Below are 20,454 nucleotides of genomic sequence, written 5' to 3' on the forward strand. Positions count from 1 at the left end.
CACAAGATGTCGATTCAACACGGGAGGAGACAGATACCGTGTCACTCCCGAGTCGGACTGCACAACCATTCTCGGCGGTGCAGATAGACTCTTAAGAAGCTACACCATCGTCTCTCAAGACGGACGGCTGCCGAGCAGTCTAGATAGAAATAAAAGCCCCATAAACATTTTGGTCTCATTTCTGAAGCCAGTGTGAGAGTAGTGTTCATAAAACTCCTCCCAGCATTTTCAAGTTACTGTTGGGCAACTGTTTTCACTTTCATTTCTGACCAGTGAAGATGGTGGTTTCTAATGAAGGCTGAGGAGTAGTTTTTATATACAGTTATACCTCGGCTAACAAAGATACTGTAATTTGTTCTGGAATCACATTTGTTAGCTGAAACCTTTGTTAGCCAAAATGTGATTTCCCATAGGTTTTTAGAGAAAATCATTTAATTCGTTCTGGATGCTGCCCTCGGAGCATGCACCGTACTGACACTGGTATGAGACTAGTTTCTCTCTGTGGCACTCTGGAAGCCCCTCTCTAGAAGGTCAAATCGATGGCCCTCTCTCACCTTCTGATATACATCATCATCAAATCCAAAGCAGCCTATGTTATCAGGCGTCTCACTTCTCACTGTCTTGAATGTAAACAACCCAGTTAGGTTGGTGAGTCACCCGTATGTGATATGGTCCCCTCATTTCTTTGTCACATGCATACAGAGAAGATAAGCTCCTGGAATGGCCCAACTGTTCACGTTTGCTGCTTTATGTTAGCGCTCTCATCCACTAAAACATTTGTTAGCCAAGTCTGAAAAACAGCAAAAACAATCTTTGTTAGTCAAAAAATTCCTTTGCAGGGTCACTCTTTAGCAGAGGTATCACTGTATTATTCTATTGCCCCAATTTCTATCCATTGAGGTTTCCAGCTTTCCCAGTCAATGACAGCAAGACCGTTGGATTTCCACCAAGAGTCAACTTTTGCAATGTCATCAGTGGTTTACCTATGGTGTTTAGAAAGGCTCACATTCAGCAGTGACCCTCCGTTAAATAATTTTCCATCTTGAGAGAAATAAAAATAATACCTTAATTCATGGGGATAAAATATGGCAATTGTTGATTTACTCTGAGTCTGAAGGATTTGCTACGATGTTAAATAATTGAAGATTCAGATCCACGTTAAAGAAATGTTAACACTGCATTGCTGGGGCAGCCCAGGAAATGTTGAAAGGCCTGTTCTTGATGCATAGAGGTATTGCTGGCTTAAGGGCTGAATGAGGGAACATGATCAAGAGCAGCAGCACTCCTAATCAGGCCACCACGGATGACACAGAGCTTGTAGTTTTCACCATTACAGCTGTCTCCTTCAGAATAAGAGGAGGAAGAAACATTAGACATGATGAAGTTAAATGTCCCATTAGTTTTATAGTACACAATGAATCGCAAGTAAAGTAAACTCATGGTGGTATTTAAGCTGTTCTTTATGTGGCAGACCTAATTTTTAAAAATTAAAAAATCATTTGTGAGATATATGGATATGCAGGCCTAATTTATAATTGCTGCTGAACAAGGGAAGAAAATGAGACTTTTCTTAAAAACTGGAAATGTGAAAGAAAAATCCAATAAATAAAAGCTAAAGTAAAACATTTTTACACAAATCCACAGATAAGCAAACTCTACTTGCTAGTTGTTCTGGTTTCTATTTTTATATTCTATCTACATGGACCTAAACCATCCTATACTGACAAGGTTTTGCTTATAAAGGGAACTAAAAAAAAGTATAAATGTATTGCCATATCTCATTATTGAGTACTAAAAATGTGATTCCAGGAACATACCTTGTTGAAAATTAGCAGATATCTGCATTTGAACAAATATTAACTAGAACAGAAAAATAACAAATGGTACTAACATTAAGTAACACCTTGCTTGCTATTTGAAACACACTGGCCTCAAAGGTTTGTTTGTTCATTTGTCTTTAAAAGACAGCACTTACCTTTGGAATTAGCACAGGCTGAAATAGAAAACAGAGAGATATAATATTTACCTGCTGTTGATTATGGATTTGGATGCTATCATCTTTTCTCAGGTAGATAAATAAGCCTAAAAATATATTTGTTCTGTAACTCCATGGTTTTCCCATGAAAAAAAGTGTGTACTATACACACTGTACAGGTGATAACCTGTTAAATCCCAAATGAAACTTAGCTCTTTAATTATGTCTCTTCTAGTCAGTTGAGCCAAAAACTGCCAAAGAATCTTCCCAGAATGCAGACTGTCTAATCATCAATGCACTGCAATCAACAAGATCTCACCCTGAAATCAGTGTGGTTCATGTTATGTATCAAAACAATTTTATTATGTACATGTTTCTTAAAATAAAGTAATCACAGATTTTTCTCTGATTTAATAAACTCAGTGTTTTTTTAAGAGTTATACATTATTTTTTTATGTTGTTCTTGCTGTTTTTACTCAATATATTAAATGCAGGAAAAGACACCAATCAAAATCATGTTAACCCTTACAGCATAGGATCCCAAGTTTGCACTGAAACTTGAGTAAGTCATAGGCTTTCTGTATACTGAATTTTTAAATAAACAACTGTGAGTGATAACTTACTCTTTTAAATTAATTGGACATTATTGAGGCAATTGACTTCATGAGGAGTTTGTATTATATCATGTGATGAACCTCTGAGTCATCAAGATGCCTTTGCTTCCGTCACTCTTCTCCAACCACTAGATCATAATGTGATTCCCACCCCACCCCGCCCCCAAAATTAGAGTATACCTTTTTCTTATCTTTGTCTCACATTCAGGGAAAAAATAAGAGCACCCACGATCCATAAATATTACTCTTTACCTCCCTCTTGTCATGACAGCATGGATAGTCTACGGACATAGATGTAAAAGAAGTTTTGACACCCTTGAAAAAAACCCTTTGTTAAGTGTCATATTACATCATTTGTTTAGAGATAAAGGTGCTAAAAATCCAAAATATTGTATTTTAATAAAATCCAGTTACAAGTTACCTTTTTTAGAAGATTTTAATCATTTTTTAAATGTATATACAAGTTAAAATAATACTATTATTATTAGAGAGAGGGGGGAAGGGAGGGATAAAAATGGGAGAGAAACATTGATGTGAGAGAGGAATATCAATTGTTGCCCTTCTTACATGCCCCAATCAGGGATGAAACCTGCAACCCAGGCATGTGCCCTGACTGGAACCGAACTGGTGACCTTTTAGTTTGTGAGATGACACCCAACCAACTGAGCCACTATGCCCAGGGCACACAATATATTATTGGCTATGGAAAACTTTTTACTTTGTCATATCTTGACTCACAGTATGTTTTTTATAATAAAATTCTACAATAACAAAATTATGTACTATGAGTAGTATAAATTTTTTAATATAATTCATTTTTCCCATGATGCTTTTTTTTATACAACAAATCTCTATGGAGTATCTGATATGTTTCAGGTAGTGAGACATGTCTATAGATACAGTGATAAAATCAACATAATTCTACACATTACAAAAGTTGCAGATTCCTAAATGTAAGATGAAAAAGAAAATCTAGATGACCTTGGGCATGGCAAAAACTTTTTAGATAAAACATCAAAGACACGATCATTGATATAAAGAATTGATAAACTAAGTTTCATTAAAATTAGAAACTTCTTTTCTGTGAAAGACAATGTCAAGAGAATGTGAAGACATCTTCTGACCAAGATGGAGGGCTAGACAGACATGCTGGGTCTCCCTCCACAACTGAGAAGGAACACAACTATCTCAAAACTAGAGATCACCAGAAGTTCCAGAAAATCAAGCTGCATGGAAGTCCAACAAACAAAGATATAAAGAAGAAATACACATCCAGATGGGTAAGAGGTGCGAAGCCCAGGCAGAGAGAACGTGGTGTGGTGGTGGTGGTGGTGGTGGTGTTGGTGGTGGCGGCAGCAGCAGGCCAACAGAAAGCACAGTCACTCATTTTAAAAAGTGGGGGGCGGGGGGGCACCCAGGGAGCATTCCCAGCTCCTGACCAGACTGCACAGCTCACAGTCCCAGTGCAGGGAAAATCAAGCCTCATTGCTTCTGACTGTGCAAACCAGTGGGGGTTGGGGTGGAGGAAGAAATTGCCAGTCTCTCAGCAGAGTCTGCTTATTTAAAGGGCCCCCATGGTGCTAGAACGTCTACAAACCTACCTACTCTGGGAACAATGGCCAGGGCAACAGCTAGAGAGGCGCCAGTCCCATACGAAAGTGGGAGAGGTGCCTGGAAAAGGGGCAAGTGATGAACAAGTGGTATTGTTCTCTCTCTGAGCACTCCCCCACATTCAGCACCACAACATGGTGAAACGGGTCACCCTGTATTGATGAATACATAAGGCTCCGCCCCTTACAATGTAACAGGAGCGACAGCTCTACCTGGGACATGGAGGCAAACAAACACAGGAACCTGTCAAGATTAGGAGACAGAGAAGTATGGACCAAAAGGAGAAATGGATCAAGGTTCCAGTGGGAGAATTAAGCAATGGGGAGATAGCCAACCTAACAGACAAGGAAATAGCCAACCTAACAGATGAAGAACTCAAAACACTGGTGATAAAGATGCTCACAGGCTTGACAGATATGCTTGAGTACAGCAAACGCATAAGGGAAAAAGTGAAGGCTATGCTAAGTGAAACGAAGGAAAATCGACACAAAACCAGTGGTGAAGGGAAGAAAACCAGGGTTCAAATCAATTATTTGGAATATAAGGAAGAAAAAAAACAGTCAATCAATAGAGAATGAGGAAACAAGAATTGAAAAAAATGAGGGGAGACTTAGGAACCTCTGGGAAAACTTTAAAGATACCAACATCTGAATCATAAGGGTGCCAGAAGGAGAAGTGGAAGAGCAAGAAATTGAAAGCTTATTTGAAAAAAACAATGAAGGAGAACTTTCCAAATTTGGTGAAGGAAATAGACATACAAGTCCAGGAAGCACAGAGATTCCCAACCAAGTTAGACCCAAGGAGGACAACATCAAGACACTCATAAGTAGAATGCCAAAGGTGAAAGATAAAGAGAAAATGTTAAAAGCAGTAAGAGAAAAGCAGAGAGTTACCTACAAAGGGGTACCTATAAGACTATCAGCTGATTTCTCAAAAGAAACTTTGCAGGCAAAAAGGGACTGGCAAGAAATATCCAATGTGATGAAAAGCAAGGACCTACAACCAAGATTACTCTATCCAGCAAAGCTATCATTTGGAATGGAAGGGCAGATGAAGTACTTCCCAGACAAGGTAAAGCTAAAAGAATTCATTATCACCAAGCTATTATTATATGAAATGTTAAAGAAACTTATTTAAGAAAAAGAAGATCAAAACTATGAACACTAAAATGACAACAAACTCACAACTATCAACAACTGAATCTAAAATATAAAAACAAAATCCAACTAAGCAACTCAGAATAGGAAAAGAATCATAGGTATAGGAATCATTTGGAGGGTTATCAGCTGGGAGGGGGAAGGGAGAGAAATGGGGAAATGGTGCAGGGATTAAGAAGCATAATTGGTTGGTACAAAATAGACAGGGGGAAGTTAAGAATAATATAGGAAATGGTGAAGCCAAAGAACTTATATGCATGACCCATGGCCATGAACTAAGGATGGTGGCATTGCTGAAGGGAAGGGGGGTACTGGGAAGAGAGGATCAAAGGGGAAAAAGATTAGAACTACTGTAACAACATAATCAATAAAATATACTTTAAGAAAAAGAAAAGATAGACTGAAAAAAAAGAATGAGAGGACAAGCAACAGGCTGGGAGAAAATACTTGCAGAAGCCACATCTGATAAAGAATTGTTATCCAAAATCCATAAAGAATACTTAAAATTCAAAATAAGGAAATTAAAAACCTGATTAAAAGATGGACAAGAGATCTGAACAGACATCACCCCTGAAAAGATATACAGATGGAAAATAAGCATATAAAAAGATTCTCCACATCACCCAAACTGTCACCAGGAAAATGCAGATGAAAACAACAATGAGAAACCACTACACACCTAGTAGAGTGGCCAAATCCTGGAACACTAACAACACCAAACGCTAGTTGGGATGTAGAGCAATAGGAATTCTCATTCATAACTGGTGGGGATGCAAAACAATACAGCCACTTTGGAAAATAGTTTGGCAATTTTTTACAAAACTTAAAGTACAAATACTGTTACAATACAATCCAGAAATTGTGCTCTTTAGTATTTAACAAATCAAGTTAAAAACTTATGTCAACACAGAAACCTGCACAACAACTTTATTTATAATTGCCAAAACGTGGAATCAACCAAGTTGTCCTTCAGTTGGTGAATGAATGAATAAACTACGGTAAACATCCAGACAATGGAGTATTGTTCAGCCTTGAAAAGGAATGAGCTATGAAGCCATGAAGAGACATGGAGGAAACTTAAGTGCATTTTATTAAGTGAAAGAAACCAATCTGAAAAGTTCCAACTATATGACATTATGGAAAAGGCAAATCTATGAGGACAGTAAATAGATCAGTTTTTTTCAGGGGTTTGGGAGGAGGGAGGGATAAACAAGCAGAGCACCGAGGATTTTTAGGGCAGTGAAACTGTTCTGTCTCATACTATAACAGTGGATTCATGTCATTATACACTTTTTAAAACCCATAGAATACATAACATCTAGAGTTAACCCTAATGTAAACTGTGGACTTTGGGTGATAATGTTCAACATAGATTCATCAATTGTAACAAGTCTATCACACTAATGCAGGATGTTGACAGTGGGAGAGATTGTGCAAGTATGGAGGCATGGTGTATGTGGAAACTCTATTTTCTGCTCAATTTTGCTGTGAACTTAAAAGTTCTTAAAAAAATAAGGTCCATTTAAATAGGGGGAAAAGTTATACATACAATTGTGTTCACTGGAGCCCCATTTACAATAAAGAAAACTAGAGACTTCCAGCCAAGATGGAGGCATAGACAGACACACTGCATCTCCCTCCGCAACTAAGAAGGAATACAACTACCTCAAAACTAGAAACAACCAGAAGTTCCAGAAAATCAAACTACATGGAAGTCCATCAAATAAAGATATAAAGAAGAGCCCTGGCTGCTGTGGCTCAGTGGATTGAGCGTCGGCCTGCGAGCCAAGTGTCGCTGGTTTGATTTCCAGTCGGGGCACATGACTAGGTTACACGTCAGGTCCCCAGTTGGGGGCGCAAGTGAGAGGCAACCACACAGTGATGTTTCTCTCCCTCTCTTTCTCCTTTCCCTTCTCTCTAAAAATAAATAAGCAGACAAATAAATAAATAATTTTAAAAAAGATATAAAGAAGAAATACTCATCCAGACAGGTAGGAGGGGCGGAGCCAAGGCGGAGAGGACACAGTGTGGTGGCGGCAGGGTAGCAGCAGTGGCAGGCCAGCAGAAAGCACACTCACACACTTTAAAAAGTCAAGAGGGACACCTGGGGAGCATTCCCAGCTCCTCACCGGACCTATCAGCTCACGGTCCCAGCACCAGGGAAAATCAAACCTCATTGCTTCTGATTGTGCATACCAGTGGGGGTTGGGGTGGAGGCAGAAACTGCCAGTCTCAGCAGAGTCCGCTTGCTTAAAGGGCCCCCATGGTCCAAGAATGTCTGCAGACCCACCCACTCTGGGAGCAACGGCCACGGCAGCAGCTAGAGGGGTGCCAGTCTGGTGCGGAGGTGGGAGAGGTGCCTGGAGAAGGAGCAAGTGAAGAACTGGCGGCATTTTTTCCTCTCAGACCCCTCCCCCACATGCAGTGACACAGCATGGTGAAACAGGTTGCCCTGTACTGACGAATCCCTACGGTTCCGCCCCCTTACAACATAACAGGAGCAACAGCTCTACTTGGGATGCAGGGGCAAACAAACACAGGAGTCGGTCAGAATGAGGAGACAGAGAAGTATGGCCAAAAAGGGGGAACGAATTAAGGTTCCAGTGGGAGAACTAAGCAACAAGAAGATAGCCAACCTAACATATGAGGAGATAGTAAACCTAAGAGACACAGAATTCAAAACACTGGTGATAAAGATGCTCACAGGCTTGACAGATATGCTTGAGTACAGCAAACACATAAGAGAAGAAGTAAAGGCTATGCTAAATGAAATGAAGGAAAATCCACACAAAACCAATGGTGAAGGGAAGAAAACCGGGGTTCAAGTCAATGGTTTGGAACATAAGGAAGAAAAAAACAGTCAACCAGCACAGAATGAGGAAGCAAGAATTGAAAAAAATGGGGAAAACTTCCCAAATTTTGCAACGGAGATAGGCATACAGGTCCAGGAAACACAGAGGGTCCTAGGCGAGCTGGACCCAGAGGGGATCACACACCAGGATGCATCATGACTGAGATGCAAAAGGTGAAAGATAAAGACAAAGTCCTGGGGGCAGCAAGAGAGAGGCAGACAGTTGCCTACAGGGGCGTGCCTATAGGACTACCAACTGATTTCTTAGAGGACACTGTGCAGGCAGGAAGGGACTGGCAAGAAGTATTCAATGTGATGAAAGGCAACCTGCAACCAGGATTACTCTATTCAGCAAGGCTATCATTTGGAATGGAATGGCAGATGAAGTGCTTTCCAGACAAGGTGAAGCTAAAGGAGCTCAGCATCACCAAGCTATTATTATATGAAATGTCAAAGGGACTTACTTAAGGAAGATCAAAACCATGAACACTAAAATGACAACAAACTCACAACTATCAACTGAATCTAAAAAAATACAAACAAAATCCAACTAAGCAAACCAGAACAGGAACAGAATCTTAGGTATTGGGATCATTTGGAGGGTTATCAGCTTGGAGCGGGGAGGGGGAGAAATGGGGAAACGGTGCAGAGAGTAAGAAGCATAATCGCTTAGTACAAAAGAGACAGGGGGGGTGTTAAGAATAATATAGGAAAGGGTGAAGCCAAAGAACTTATATGCACGACCCATGGACATGAACTAAGGGGGTGGGATTGCTAGAGGGAAAGGGGGTACTGGGAAAAGGGGAGCAAAGGGAAAAAATTGGGACTACTGTAACAGCATAATCTATAAAATTTCCTTAAAAAAAAAGAAAACTAGAAAGAAAATATATATGATTTTTTGAATAAAAAACTAATGTATATGATTAATAAGTAGTTGGTTAAATATTTACAATATATTATGGTAATTCTCTCAAATAATATGAAATAAATATTTTTCCAAGTTTCTCATTTTCCAAAATAATTTATTTACTTGTTTATTTGTTTGTTTATTTTTAGAGAGAGGGGAAAGGAGAGAGGGTGAGAAACATCATTGTGTGGTGGCCTCTAACTCATGCCCCTGACTGGGGACCTGATGTAGTCATATGCCCTGACTGGGAATCGAACCAGCGACACTTGGTTCGCAGGCTGATGCTCAGTCCACTGAGCTACAGCAGCCAGGGTCCAAGTTTCTCATTTTTAACTTTTTCTCGTTTTGTCATGAAAGCTCTCATAAGACAAATGTTAGCTTTAAAGAGCCAATTACTTGATGTCTATCAAGTAAACATTTCCTGCTTCTCACTGCAGCCAATCATATCCCTACTGCTACTGTAGGAGCCAGCAGCAGCCTAGATCTTGGGGGAAGTACTTAGCAAGAGAGAAAGGAGGCTGAAACACACCTCCCTTTTCTGATAGCAGATATCTTCCCAATAGATGTATGCCAGCGGAAAAAGAAAAGTGTTAACTTTTTGTTGAACTTTGAGTTTACTCTTACAAAGCTAGTGACTAATGTGTTAAAATCTGGTCATTGTGAGTAGGGATCTGTAGATGAGTGCAGCTTTGAAGGATTTGGTTTGATGTTAAGTTTAATTTCATGCCATGTGCTTCAATAAATTTTGTTGTCCATTAAATTGCAAATGGAAGGGCTGTGGCCTGTAACAGCAATGAAGAGACACCTGCTCCTTCCCTGTCCCTTGGGAGGTGACAGGTAAGAGAGAAAATAACCATCAATTAAGAAGGCTGCAGGGGGAAAGATCCTGAAGATGGATAGTAGAGATAATTGCACAACAATATGAATGTACTTAATGCCATGGAAGTGTACATTTTAAAAATGATTAAAATGATAATGATATGTTTATTTTACTACAATTTTAAAAAATTTATAAAGAGTGCTGCAAGGAAAACAGGGAACAGTCAGTTTTCTGTTGCAGCAATCAGAAGTCCAAATAGATTTTCTACAGAGACCATCCAGAAAGGAGATGTACAATCTGGGGGATTTTCTTGATTGCAGATTTCAAGTTACAGAGGACATAATGGGCGGGTTTGCAAGGTCAGGGAGTGGTAGGAATTTGGCTCTATGAGAGAGTAGAGAGAGGAAAACACGTGTGATAAAAATAACCTGGGAGTTGGAGATTTCTGCCTTAAAGTCATGATGAAATGAGTTGATGGATTTTTTAAAATTTATCTTTCAATTACAGTTTACATTCAATATTATTTCATTTTAGTTTCAGATGTACAGCATAGGGCTTAGAATATCATATAATTTACAAAGTCATCCCCCGATATTTCAAGTACCCGCCTGGCACCATGCATAGTTATCACAATATCATTGATTATATTACAGAGAAGTAAATAATCAGTTCCAATTATAACCTCCCACTTGTCATTTGTATCTTAGATATTTTGTAATGAGAAGTATTAGGGAGAGAGGACATCATTTTGCTAACAGCATTCAGAATTCTGTGAGCCCCATTTTCAATTCTGTCAAGGATAGTGTCAAAGGTGGGTTCTACCGTGTTTTTCATTATACATTTGTTCAGCTGGACTGTGAACCAAATAAAATGGTTCCAAAGATATATGTGTGTATGTGGATATATGTTACATATATGTTCAAATTCATGTGTAATAGGAAATTTCATTCTTTCCAGTCAATGATAGCAAATCGTGTGATGTCTCCCAGAGAGATATATTTTTTACATATCATGAAGATCAAGTAAAAAAATCATATCGGCAGCCCTGGCTGCTGTGGCTCAGTGGATTGAGTGTCGGCCTGCGAGTCAAGTGTCGCTGGTTTGATTCACAGTCAGGGCACATTACTAGGTTGCACGTCAGGTCCCCAGTTGGGGGCGCGAGTGAGAGGCAACCACACAGTGAGAAAAAAAAAAAAAATCACATTGGAGTTTACATCTTTAAACCAGCAAAGGTTTCTCTCTAAACTGTACAACCTCTTACAATGTGTTGTGGGGCATTCTGGGCAAAGATGAAACTCTCAAAGTAGGTCTTGTTTACATGAAAGTTGGAGCCCTACTGAAGGCACCCAGCATCAGTAGAAATTTTTACCTGCAGTTTATTTATGGTTTTGATTTTTTTCAGAGAGAGAGAGAGATAGTACGTTTCTAAAAAAAAAAAAAAAAGGATATATTGATTAAAACAGATTTGCCTTAGTAGAACATTTTGCTCAAATTCACACATATTTCCAATATCTAATAAAATGAAAAGCCAGGTCAAATTCAAATTATTTAAATTTCCTTACAAAAAAACCCAATAATTATTTTAAGAGGCTTATAAGATTTATACTTTCTCCAGAAATAGTAGGAAAATTGCTATTTATCATACAAGGTTTAGATATGGTAAAAAGAATTTACATGAACTATTAAAGATAAACTGAGGCATATTAAAATTTTTAAGGATTTATTTGAGAAAAAATTGAGTCAAACTGGCCTGCACCAAAACAGAAGTGGTTGGGAGCACTTACTCCACTGACAGGCACTGGGGGAGAGACTTTCATTCAGAAAAGGTAGGAGCAAAATAAAGAACTTTATTGATTGGCTATAGGTTAAAGTCTAGTAGCCTAATTGTGATTGATTGTCCTTTGTTTCATTTTTTTATCTTGAGGCATTTACAGGCTTAGGCTTAGATTTGTTTATACAAGCTGCTACAGCATTGAACCACCTCATTCTAATGACCTCCTTGTTTAATTAATTTAACAACATTAACATTATCGCCCTCCCTCCCCACACACAAAAAGGTCCAAGAGCAGAAGTAACTCTAGAACAACCATAGGATCAAAAAATAAAGGACTTCCTATGCAATGGCTGGGCTACTCTAGTCCCTTCTCATCCCGTAAATACAAGGAGCACCTGACTGAGGATTTTACACAAAGCTGAAACCTTGTAACTGCTGCCTAAAAAGTGGTGGACTGAAAGTCCCAACCATCTAATCACATGGTTGTTTCTCCTGGCAACTAGTTCCCCATCCCGAGATGCTGTCCAAAAGTCACCTCGTTAACCTAACAAAAGGCACCTTTATCACTAACAGCACAGGAAAGTCATAAGGCTTTAGGAGTTTTGTACTGGACCAAATATGTATTTCCCATTATAAATCACAGTATCTCAGGTAGATCCATACTTTGGATTTCTATGTCTTCCTAGTTCATTGCTCCTTATGTTTTATATAATATCCCTCTTTACCTTTTATAATATAGTAGTCCTTCCCTATCTATGGTTTTGCTTTCTGTGGTTTCAATTACACATGGTCAACCAAGGTCTGAAAATACTAAATGGAAAATTCCAGAAACAAACAATTCACAAATTTTAAATTGCATGCTGTTCTCACTAGTGTGATGAAATCTCCCATTGTCATGCTCCATCCTGCCTGGGCCATAAACAATCCTTTTTTCCAGCATCTCCACACTGTATATGCCCCCTGCCCATTAGTCACTTAGTAGGTTATCAGATCCATTGTTGTAGTGTATCAGTGCCTGTCTTCAAGTAACTCTTGTTTTGCTTAATTAATAATGGCCACAAAGCACTAGAGTAGTAATATAGGCAATTCAGATATGCCAAAGAGAAGCTGTAAAGTGCTTACTTTAACTGAAAAGGTGAAAGTTCTAGGCTTCAAAAAGAAAGAAAAAAAAATCATACGCACTGAGATTGCTAAGGTCTATGGTAAGAACAATCTATGAAGTTGTGAAGGACAAACAGTGAAGAAGGGTGAACACAATAAAATAAAATATTTTGAGAGACCTGGCTGCTGTGGCTCAGTGGATTGATCGTCGGCCTGCGAGCCAAGTGTCGCTGGTTTGATTCCCAGTCAGGGCACATGTCAGGTCCCCAGTTGGGGGTGCGAGTGAGACACCACCACACAGTGATGTTTCTCTCCCTTTTTTTCTCCTTTCCCCTCTCTCTAAAAATAAACAAAACAAAACAAACAAATAAGTAAATAGTTCAATTAGAAAATTTTTTTTAATTTTTGAGAGTCCACATTCACATAACTTCTATCATAGTATATTATTATAATTATTCGATTTATTATTAGTTATTGTTAATCTCACTACACCTAAATTAGAAATTAAACTTTATCATGTAGGTATGTAGGTATAGGAAAAGACACAGTATATAGGGTGTGCTACTACTTGCGGTTTCAGGCATCCACTAGGGGTCTTGAAATATACAAGTATACCCACAGATAAGGGGGACTACTGTGTATCTTTCTCAAATCTTTTACTTCAAACCCATCTGTGTCATTTTATTAAAAGTGTTTCTCTTGTAGCATCATATGGTTCAGCCTTGATTTTTAAATCCAGTCTGACCATTTCTGCCTTTTAATTGGTGTTTTTAGTCTGTTTGCATATAATGTAATTATTAATATAGTTGATTTTAAGATGTTGATATTGCTACTTATATTCATTTTATATTTTCTTTTTTTTTTTTTTTTTTGGTTTATTATGCCTTCCTTGCCTTTTGAGGGGTTAATAAATTTTTTGTTGTTGTTCCATTTTATTTCATCCACTGGTTTCTTAGTTGCACTTCTTTTTATTATGTTGCTAGTGGTTATTCTAGGACTATCAAAATGATTACTTAATTTATCAATGCCTATTCACTGTGAATATTTTTCTGTTCACATTTCACATTTCACAACTGACACTTTCTGCTTCCCATTTTTAATTTCCACTTTATATTTTATACTTCATACTTGACAAATGTAATAACCACAATAGTATATTTATATTTACTCATTCTCTTTCTTTTACTAATGTAATTAGAAAGGAGAAAGTTAAACCGCCATTTTTAGAAAACATTATTGCCTATGTAGAAAACTTAAAAGGGTCTACAAATTATTTGAAATAATAGGACAGTTTAACAGGTAGCTAGATATAAGATTAATATATAAAAGTCAGATGTATTTCTATTCACTAGCAGCAAACAACTAGAAAACATTAATTAAAGAGAAAATTCAAAACTTGTACAAGACCAGTACAAAGTACTTTATTAATGTTTATTTAACTATAAGAGGTCCAAATAAATGGACTTCTGTCTTTTCCACATTGCCAGTTACTCCACAGCACAGCCCCGGCTGACTCATGCCGTCTTCACCTTCCCAAAACCCGAGGCAGGAGATTAAGGAGGGGCTGGCTTGTCTCTGAGACCCTCCTTAAGAAAACTTACCCTCACCTCTGGAAGTGAGACTGGATTACATTTATAGTTTGTTAAATTATTATGCTTAAGGCCAAAAAACTAAATTCTAGATGCTTGGTAAGAATCCACTGATATAAAGAGATCAATGTCTCAGCTAAATCAAGTATCTTAATCAATTCCATCTGCTGTAACAAAGTACCATAGACTGCAGGGCTTATCAAAAACAGATGCATTTCTCACAGTTCTGGAGTCTGGGAAGTCCAAGGTCAGGATGCCAGCATGGTCAGGCTGTGGTCAGGGACCTCTTCCGTGTTGCAGACCACTGTCTTCTGCAGCTGCTTGTTTTATCCTTACAGGGAGGAAAAAAGGAAGAAAAGACCCTCTCAGGTCTGTATTATTAGGGCACTAATTCCATTCATGAGGACTTCACCCTGATGACCTAGTTACCTCCCAAATTCTCCACCTCCTAACACCATACTCCCTTCTCCAAATTCATACTCCCAATATATGAACTTGGGGGAGAGAAACAAACATTCAGTCCATTGAACCAAGGTTTACAGAGTTCCTAACACTTTGACTTAACAAACATTGACAGTTTACCACATTCACAACACTGTGCTTGAATGTCCCCTATGCCTAAGAAGCTCAAAGTCGAATGTGTGTAGGGGTGTGTGTGTGTGTGTATGTGTGTGTGTGTGTGCCTTTGTATGCATATCTGTGTGTATATACACACACATCTATGTGTGAGTGCACAGCATGGGGATGGAAGGTGGGGCAAATATATATTTTAATTAAAATACCAGGCAGAAGGACATGAGTACTAATTTTTTCTGTTTTTAAAAAGAACCTGTTCTTTTTAATAAAATTAATCAATGATAATTGCACTAAATACAGAAAAATATTTTAAAAAATTAAATTAATTATATTCTGATTACCCAAAAAGTAGTATTTTTTTATGAGCCATAAGGACATTTCTCTACAAGCACATCAATGTTTTAGGGGTCACAGCAGAGACTGCTCCACTAGAGGAGGCATCAGGCAGCTTAGATAACTAGGGTCTGTGATCTACTGGAGGACCTCCCCTACATCACAGCATGTTCAGGGACACTAGAAGAGAAGTCCAGACAGACTACCTTCTGATTTTCATGGAGCCCAGGGAGAAAACGTGAATCTTCAGGCTCCATGAAGATCAGGCCGGAGGGGGATTACAGAAGAAGTGTTGTATTTTTGACGGATAGGAAGATTGAGCTCTAATGTCCAAAGACTGGCAGGAACAGTTACCAGTACAGTGTGAGACTGTGCTTGACCACCTCCTGACCACCTCCTGACTACTCCATGGCAATGCCTTTCAAGAGCCTGCAGGTTCGGGATAAAAGAGAGCTGTGATGTAGAATAAGGCACAGTCTTTCCTACTGCTATAGAGACCTATAATTTCCTCATGAATTTGAGAGAAATAGCAAGCTTCCCAGCCATGTTGTGTGTGTTAAGGGGGCTGGGGTGTTCAGAGGATTGTATTCAGTAGTCTGAGGTAGATTGGTAGTCACACAGAGAAGGGCTGGGACAAAACCTTTTAGCAAACCGTGACGATGGGCCACAAAGTAAAAATGTTACAGAAACAGGGGAGTCCAAAAATCCCCGGAGTTTGCGGCTGGGGGATGGGGAGAAGGGAGCAGCTTTCAGAATGCCTCCACACGCCTGAGGCTGGTGGCTGGTGTCTTTCATTATGCAAAATTGCTTGGATGCTTCCAAGGCCTCAGGTGGATGGGAGGAGTCTTGAACCAGGGGACGGTATGGAAAGCACACAGAGCCTACGTGGCGTTCTGTGAATGGTCAGAACTGTTGGAAACACCCACTGCGTCAGAAGACGCAGTCAGGGATATATAGGCAGCTGCGAACACTTTAGGGGGGGCGCGCTCTGGGACTGTCTCCCTCGCTGCCGGGTGTTCCTGGGATGCTCTGGAAAAGGAGAGGAGATCCACACGGTTTACAGAAAGAAGACAGTTTGCAAGGAGGCTGAGAATCCTGGCAGTTTTGCATTGAGAGCTGAAGGGCACCACAGCACAGAAAGGACCTCCCCAATCAGATTGAATGATTATGATTGGCAGCTGCTGGTAAAGCTGAACTGTGTTTGAGAAGTAGGGAAACGGTGTTTCTGACCTTCCTAAAACTGGCTAGGTTCGGTAGGGGGGAGGCAAGGATATGTGTAACTGTTAAATAAACAATTTCCTTTTCACTCAGCTTAAGTATTAAGAGTTGTAATTCTGGCGGCGGGCAATCGGACCCCTAACTAAAGAGCCCGTGGGTTTGTTTTCAATTGGAGCAGCCCTGGGGTTCTGTAACAAAAGCAACGGACACCTGGACTGAAGGGATACCAAGTGCTTATAAAATTAGAATCTTCTCTCTTCCTTTAGGACACCACAAGGTAAAAATTGGAGATGGCAAATAAGTCAAAAGATTAGATTCCTCGCTAATCACATATGAGGGGTCTCCACTGGGATTTGTAGTATCGTTACACGTGTGAAGCATTTATCCTTGATGGTAGGTAAACTCAGGCAACATATGTGCATAACCACACTCACCATGCAATATTTTAGAAAAACTGTGTCATGTCATTTATGCCATTTGTTACTGTGCTTGATTCACAATGGGTAGTGGTGACTTGTGAGGATAATCAACTCAGTTATAGAGGGTAAACAGCTATGTTTTTTTAACATAGATACAATAGTAAATGGGAGTAAATTGTGAACTATATTTAAGGATAAGACAGGTATACAATAACCTACATATTATAAGGAGTAACATCTGATACATTAGGTGTATACCCAGAATGTCATGTAAGTTCAAAACGTGAAGACATCAAACGTGGGTAAGAAAATCTGGCTAAGCTTTGAGCTGGGGGTAATATTTAAGGCTTGAAATAAAAGCAGAATTTGAACAGACTGAAATTACAAATGGATTCCAGATGGGCTGAATAGCAACAGGAAAGATATGAGAAAAAAAACAAAGGGCCTGTCCAAGTGGTAACAGATTACTTTTTGAAGGGTAGATATATCACAATAGAGATGCCTAGCAGGCAGTTAGGGATTTTTCTAGATATGTAGAATTGGGAATCTGTGGCACAAAACAGGAAAATGCCTACAGAGAAGAAATGAGAAAGAACTGAAGAGAGAATTTTGAGAATCACTTCTAATTTAAGGAGAGAAAATATCCAAAAACAGAATGAAAAAACAAGTCATTGAGAAAATTGGGAGGACAGTACAGTGTACCTAAAGATAATGGACTACAGCATTTAAGGAAGGCAACGTGCTGTGGAAGATGAGAACCAAGACAAGACAACTTACCGAGACAATAAGATGCTGACTAATGACTTGCAGTAAAGCAATTTCAAAATACAAAGGGGTTTCTGAGTAAATCAACTTAGTAAAGGCAGCATTCTTTAGGCTCCAGTACAGGCTCTGTGCCCTCTTGATATCTCTCTCCAAAGCTTCTTTGCCCAGAGTGGAAGGAGGATTCCTTCTCAAGAATGGATGCCCAGATGGTACAGGCTTCCCAACTTCCAATACTCAACTGAATTTATCCCTTAATGTAGGGGCACCAGATATTCCCTGTAAAAAGTTGCAGAGGTCTGCTAAATATGTAAATATGTAGGGGCTTCAAATGTTCTCTGTAAGAAGCAGCAAAGGCCTGCTAAAAAGCAAAGCCTTAAAAGTGAGGAATGTTACAGCCTCTCAGTGATTTACAAGCTAAAAGATCCCAGCTTAGCCCCTATCGCCTTCCATTTGCTTGTGACTTGTTTATAACTCTTGTAAAAAGTTATGTCTTACAGAATGCCTAGCCTTTGTGCAAAAATAATTGGTTTACAAAGAATTCGACCTAACTAAGAGGCTGCAGCTGCAGCTAAAGATAACCTTATAGTCTTGCGAATTTTTGTTCCTGTTACTGCCAAGACATTCCTGCAGCCCTGCCCAGCCCAGGCTTCCCAGGACCGCTTCCCGCCAAAGGAGAAATAAAGAAGCACAGCCCCCTATATAAACCTGGCCCTAAACCCCATTCCAGGTTGGTGCCATTTTGGAGACTTGGTCACGGCCCCGACTGCCAGCAAATAAACCTTTTTTGCTTACTTTATACACTGCTTCAGAGTGTTCCATCTCGCCTATGCAGCCACAACATTAAAAGCTAAAAGAACAGAAATGATACTAGCTTAAAGTCATAGTAAATACTTAGGTGTAGATTTTAATGTCTTTTAGTTCTGAAATACTAGCAGGATCAGTTTTGACAGAATTAAGAAATGGGGTAATGTTGGCTATTATAATATACAATTTTAGATGTTTCATAATCTAAAAAATATTTGAAATAATACTGCATCTTTCATATTTTTTCAAGCAATTGAAAAATAGGTATTTATTAATTTTTGCTTTTAGTATCTTTTGTTTCTGTCTTTTAAATTAAAGATTCAGTCCCATAGAAATACCTATAAGGTACTCAAAAATAACATATACTTAAGCTGTACTGTTTTGTAAGGAAATCTTAAAAGGAAAACAATAAAACAAAAACCTCCCAACTTGGGCTTTAAAATTTGGGTTAGATTTTAGAATATAGGTTAATAATAAATGTAACTCAAAAATATACATAATAAAGTAGATCTAACTTGATTTACTATTAATAACTACTTATTATATAATTATTATCTAATAAAAGCGCCATGTTAATGGATGCAAAAGGCAAATGTTCAATTTAAATTTAAATAAAAAGAGGATTTTCAGAAGCAGAAAGGTCATCTTTAGATGATATATAAAAATAAAAAGAAAGTTTTTCTTTAAAAAAAAAATCGTTCTACCTAGAGAGTATGAAAAGATTTACAGTAGAGGGAGCTGCAGTGAAAATATGTTTAAATTTAATTCTGTAGAAGTCCATATGGACATTTAAAATTAAAATTATCAAGCAAAAAATGATTGTTTTACATAATATCAGACATTTCTGCAACAAGCATCTAAGGAAATCTTTATTTTTGAAAATATCAAGCATTACATTGGTTGCTTTGGAGACTACATGCTCAGTTTCTTCTCCCACTTTAATCAATCATCAAAGTTACTTCCTCCCCTGGGGAAAAATAGAAGAGTCAGAGAAAAGATAACTGTAGTTGCTTCTTCCATACTATTCTGTAAATTCCTTCCCCTTCAGGACACAAAAGCCATGGGGGGGGGGTATTCTCCTATCATCTGTCTATAGGGTAACCAGACATTCTGGTTTTCTGGGAATAGTCACAATTTACATTCATGTCCTCAGGTAATTAAAACTAGTGCACGTCTTAATTCTCAAAGCTATCCCAGTTTAGACATAAGTTATATGGACACCCTACATAGTAGCAATTGTTCTATGTAGACTCTGGAAAAGTATAATACCAAAAACAGAAATTTCAAAGACTGTACTTTCAGGGATTATTTCTGTAGTTTGTTGCTAGAGAAGTTTCTCCATATGTACAGCATACCAGAAACCATTGTTACGGAACCCCTGGGCTGCTCCAATTGAAAACAAACCCACGGGCTCTTTAGTTAGGGGCCTGATTGCCCGCTGCCAAAATTATAACTCTCAATACCAGAGTTTAGTGAAAAGAAAAAGAATTGTTTATTTAACAGTTATATAGATTTAGTTATTTGCGGATTTCTGTTATTAAGTCTTATGCTCTTTAAAACACCCATAAACACATATTCTTGCCTCCCCCCTACCAAACCAGGCTAGCTTTAGAAGAGTTAGAGAAACCGTTTCCCTACTTTCCAAACACAGTTCAGCTTTACCAGCAGCTGCCAATCCTTCAATTCTGTTTGGGGAGGTCCTTTCTGTGCTGTGGTGCCCTCCAGCTCTCAATGCAGGACCACCTGGATTCTCAGCCTCCTTGCAAACTGCCTCCTTCCTGCAAACCGCATGATGAGAGCCTCTTAAAGCAGCCTGGAGACCCCTTCTCCAAGCCACATGGAGGGAACACACGAGAGCGAGAGCCTCTTAAAGCAGCCTGGAGACCTCTTCTCCAAGCCACATGGAGAACTTAGCTTCTTTATTCTGCATGGAGAAGGCC

The 20,454-nt window shown here is 38.9% G+C and overlaps 1 pseudogene; it reads left to right on the forward strand.

The window, feature by feature from the left end:
- The first annotated feature begins 19,800 nt into the window (after positions 1-19,800).
- On the forward strand, positions 19,801-19,897 carry LOC150001932 (small nucleolar RNA U3; annotated as a pseudogene).
- Positions 19,898-20,454: the final 557 nt, after the last annotated feature.

This window comes from Furipterus horrens, unplaced genomic scaffold (assembly GCF_987537825.1).
Source record: "Furipterus horrens unplaced genomic scaffold, mFurHor1.1.pri manual_scaffold_9, whole genome shotgun sequence".
Taxonomy (NCBI): domain Eukaryota; kingdom Metazoa; phylum Chordata; class Mammalia; order Chiroptera; family Furipteridae; genus Furipterus; species Furipterus horrens.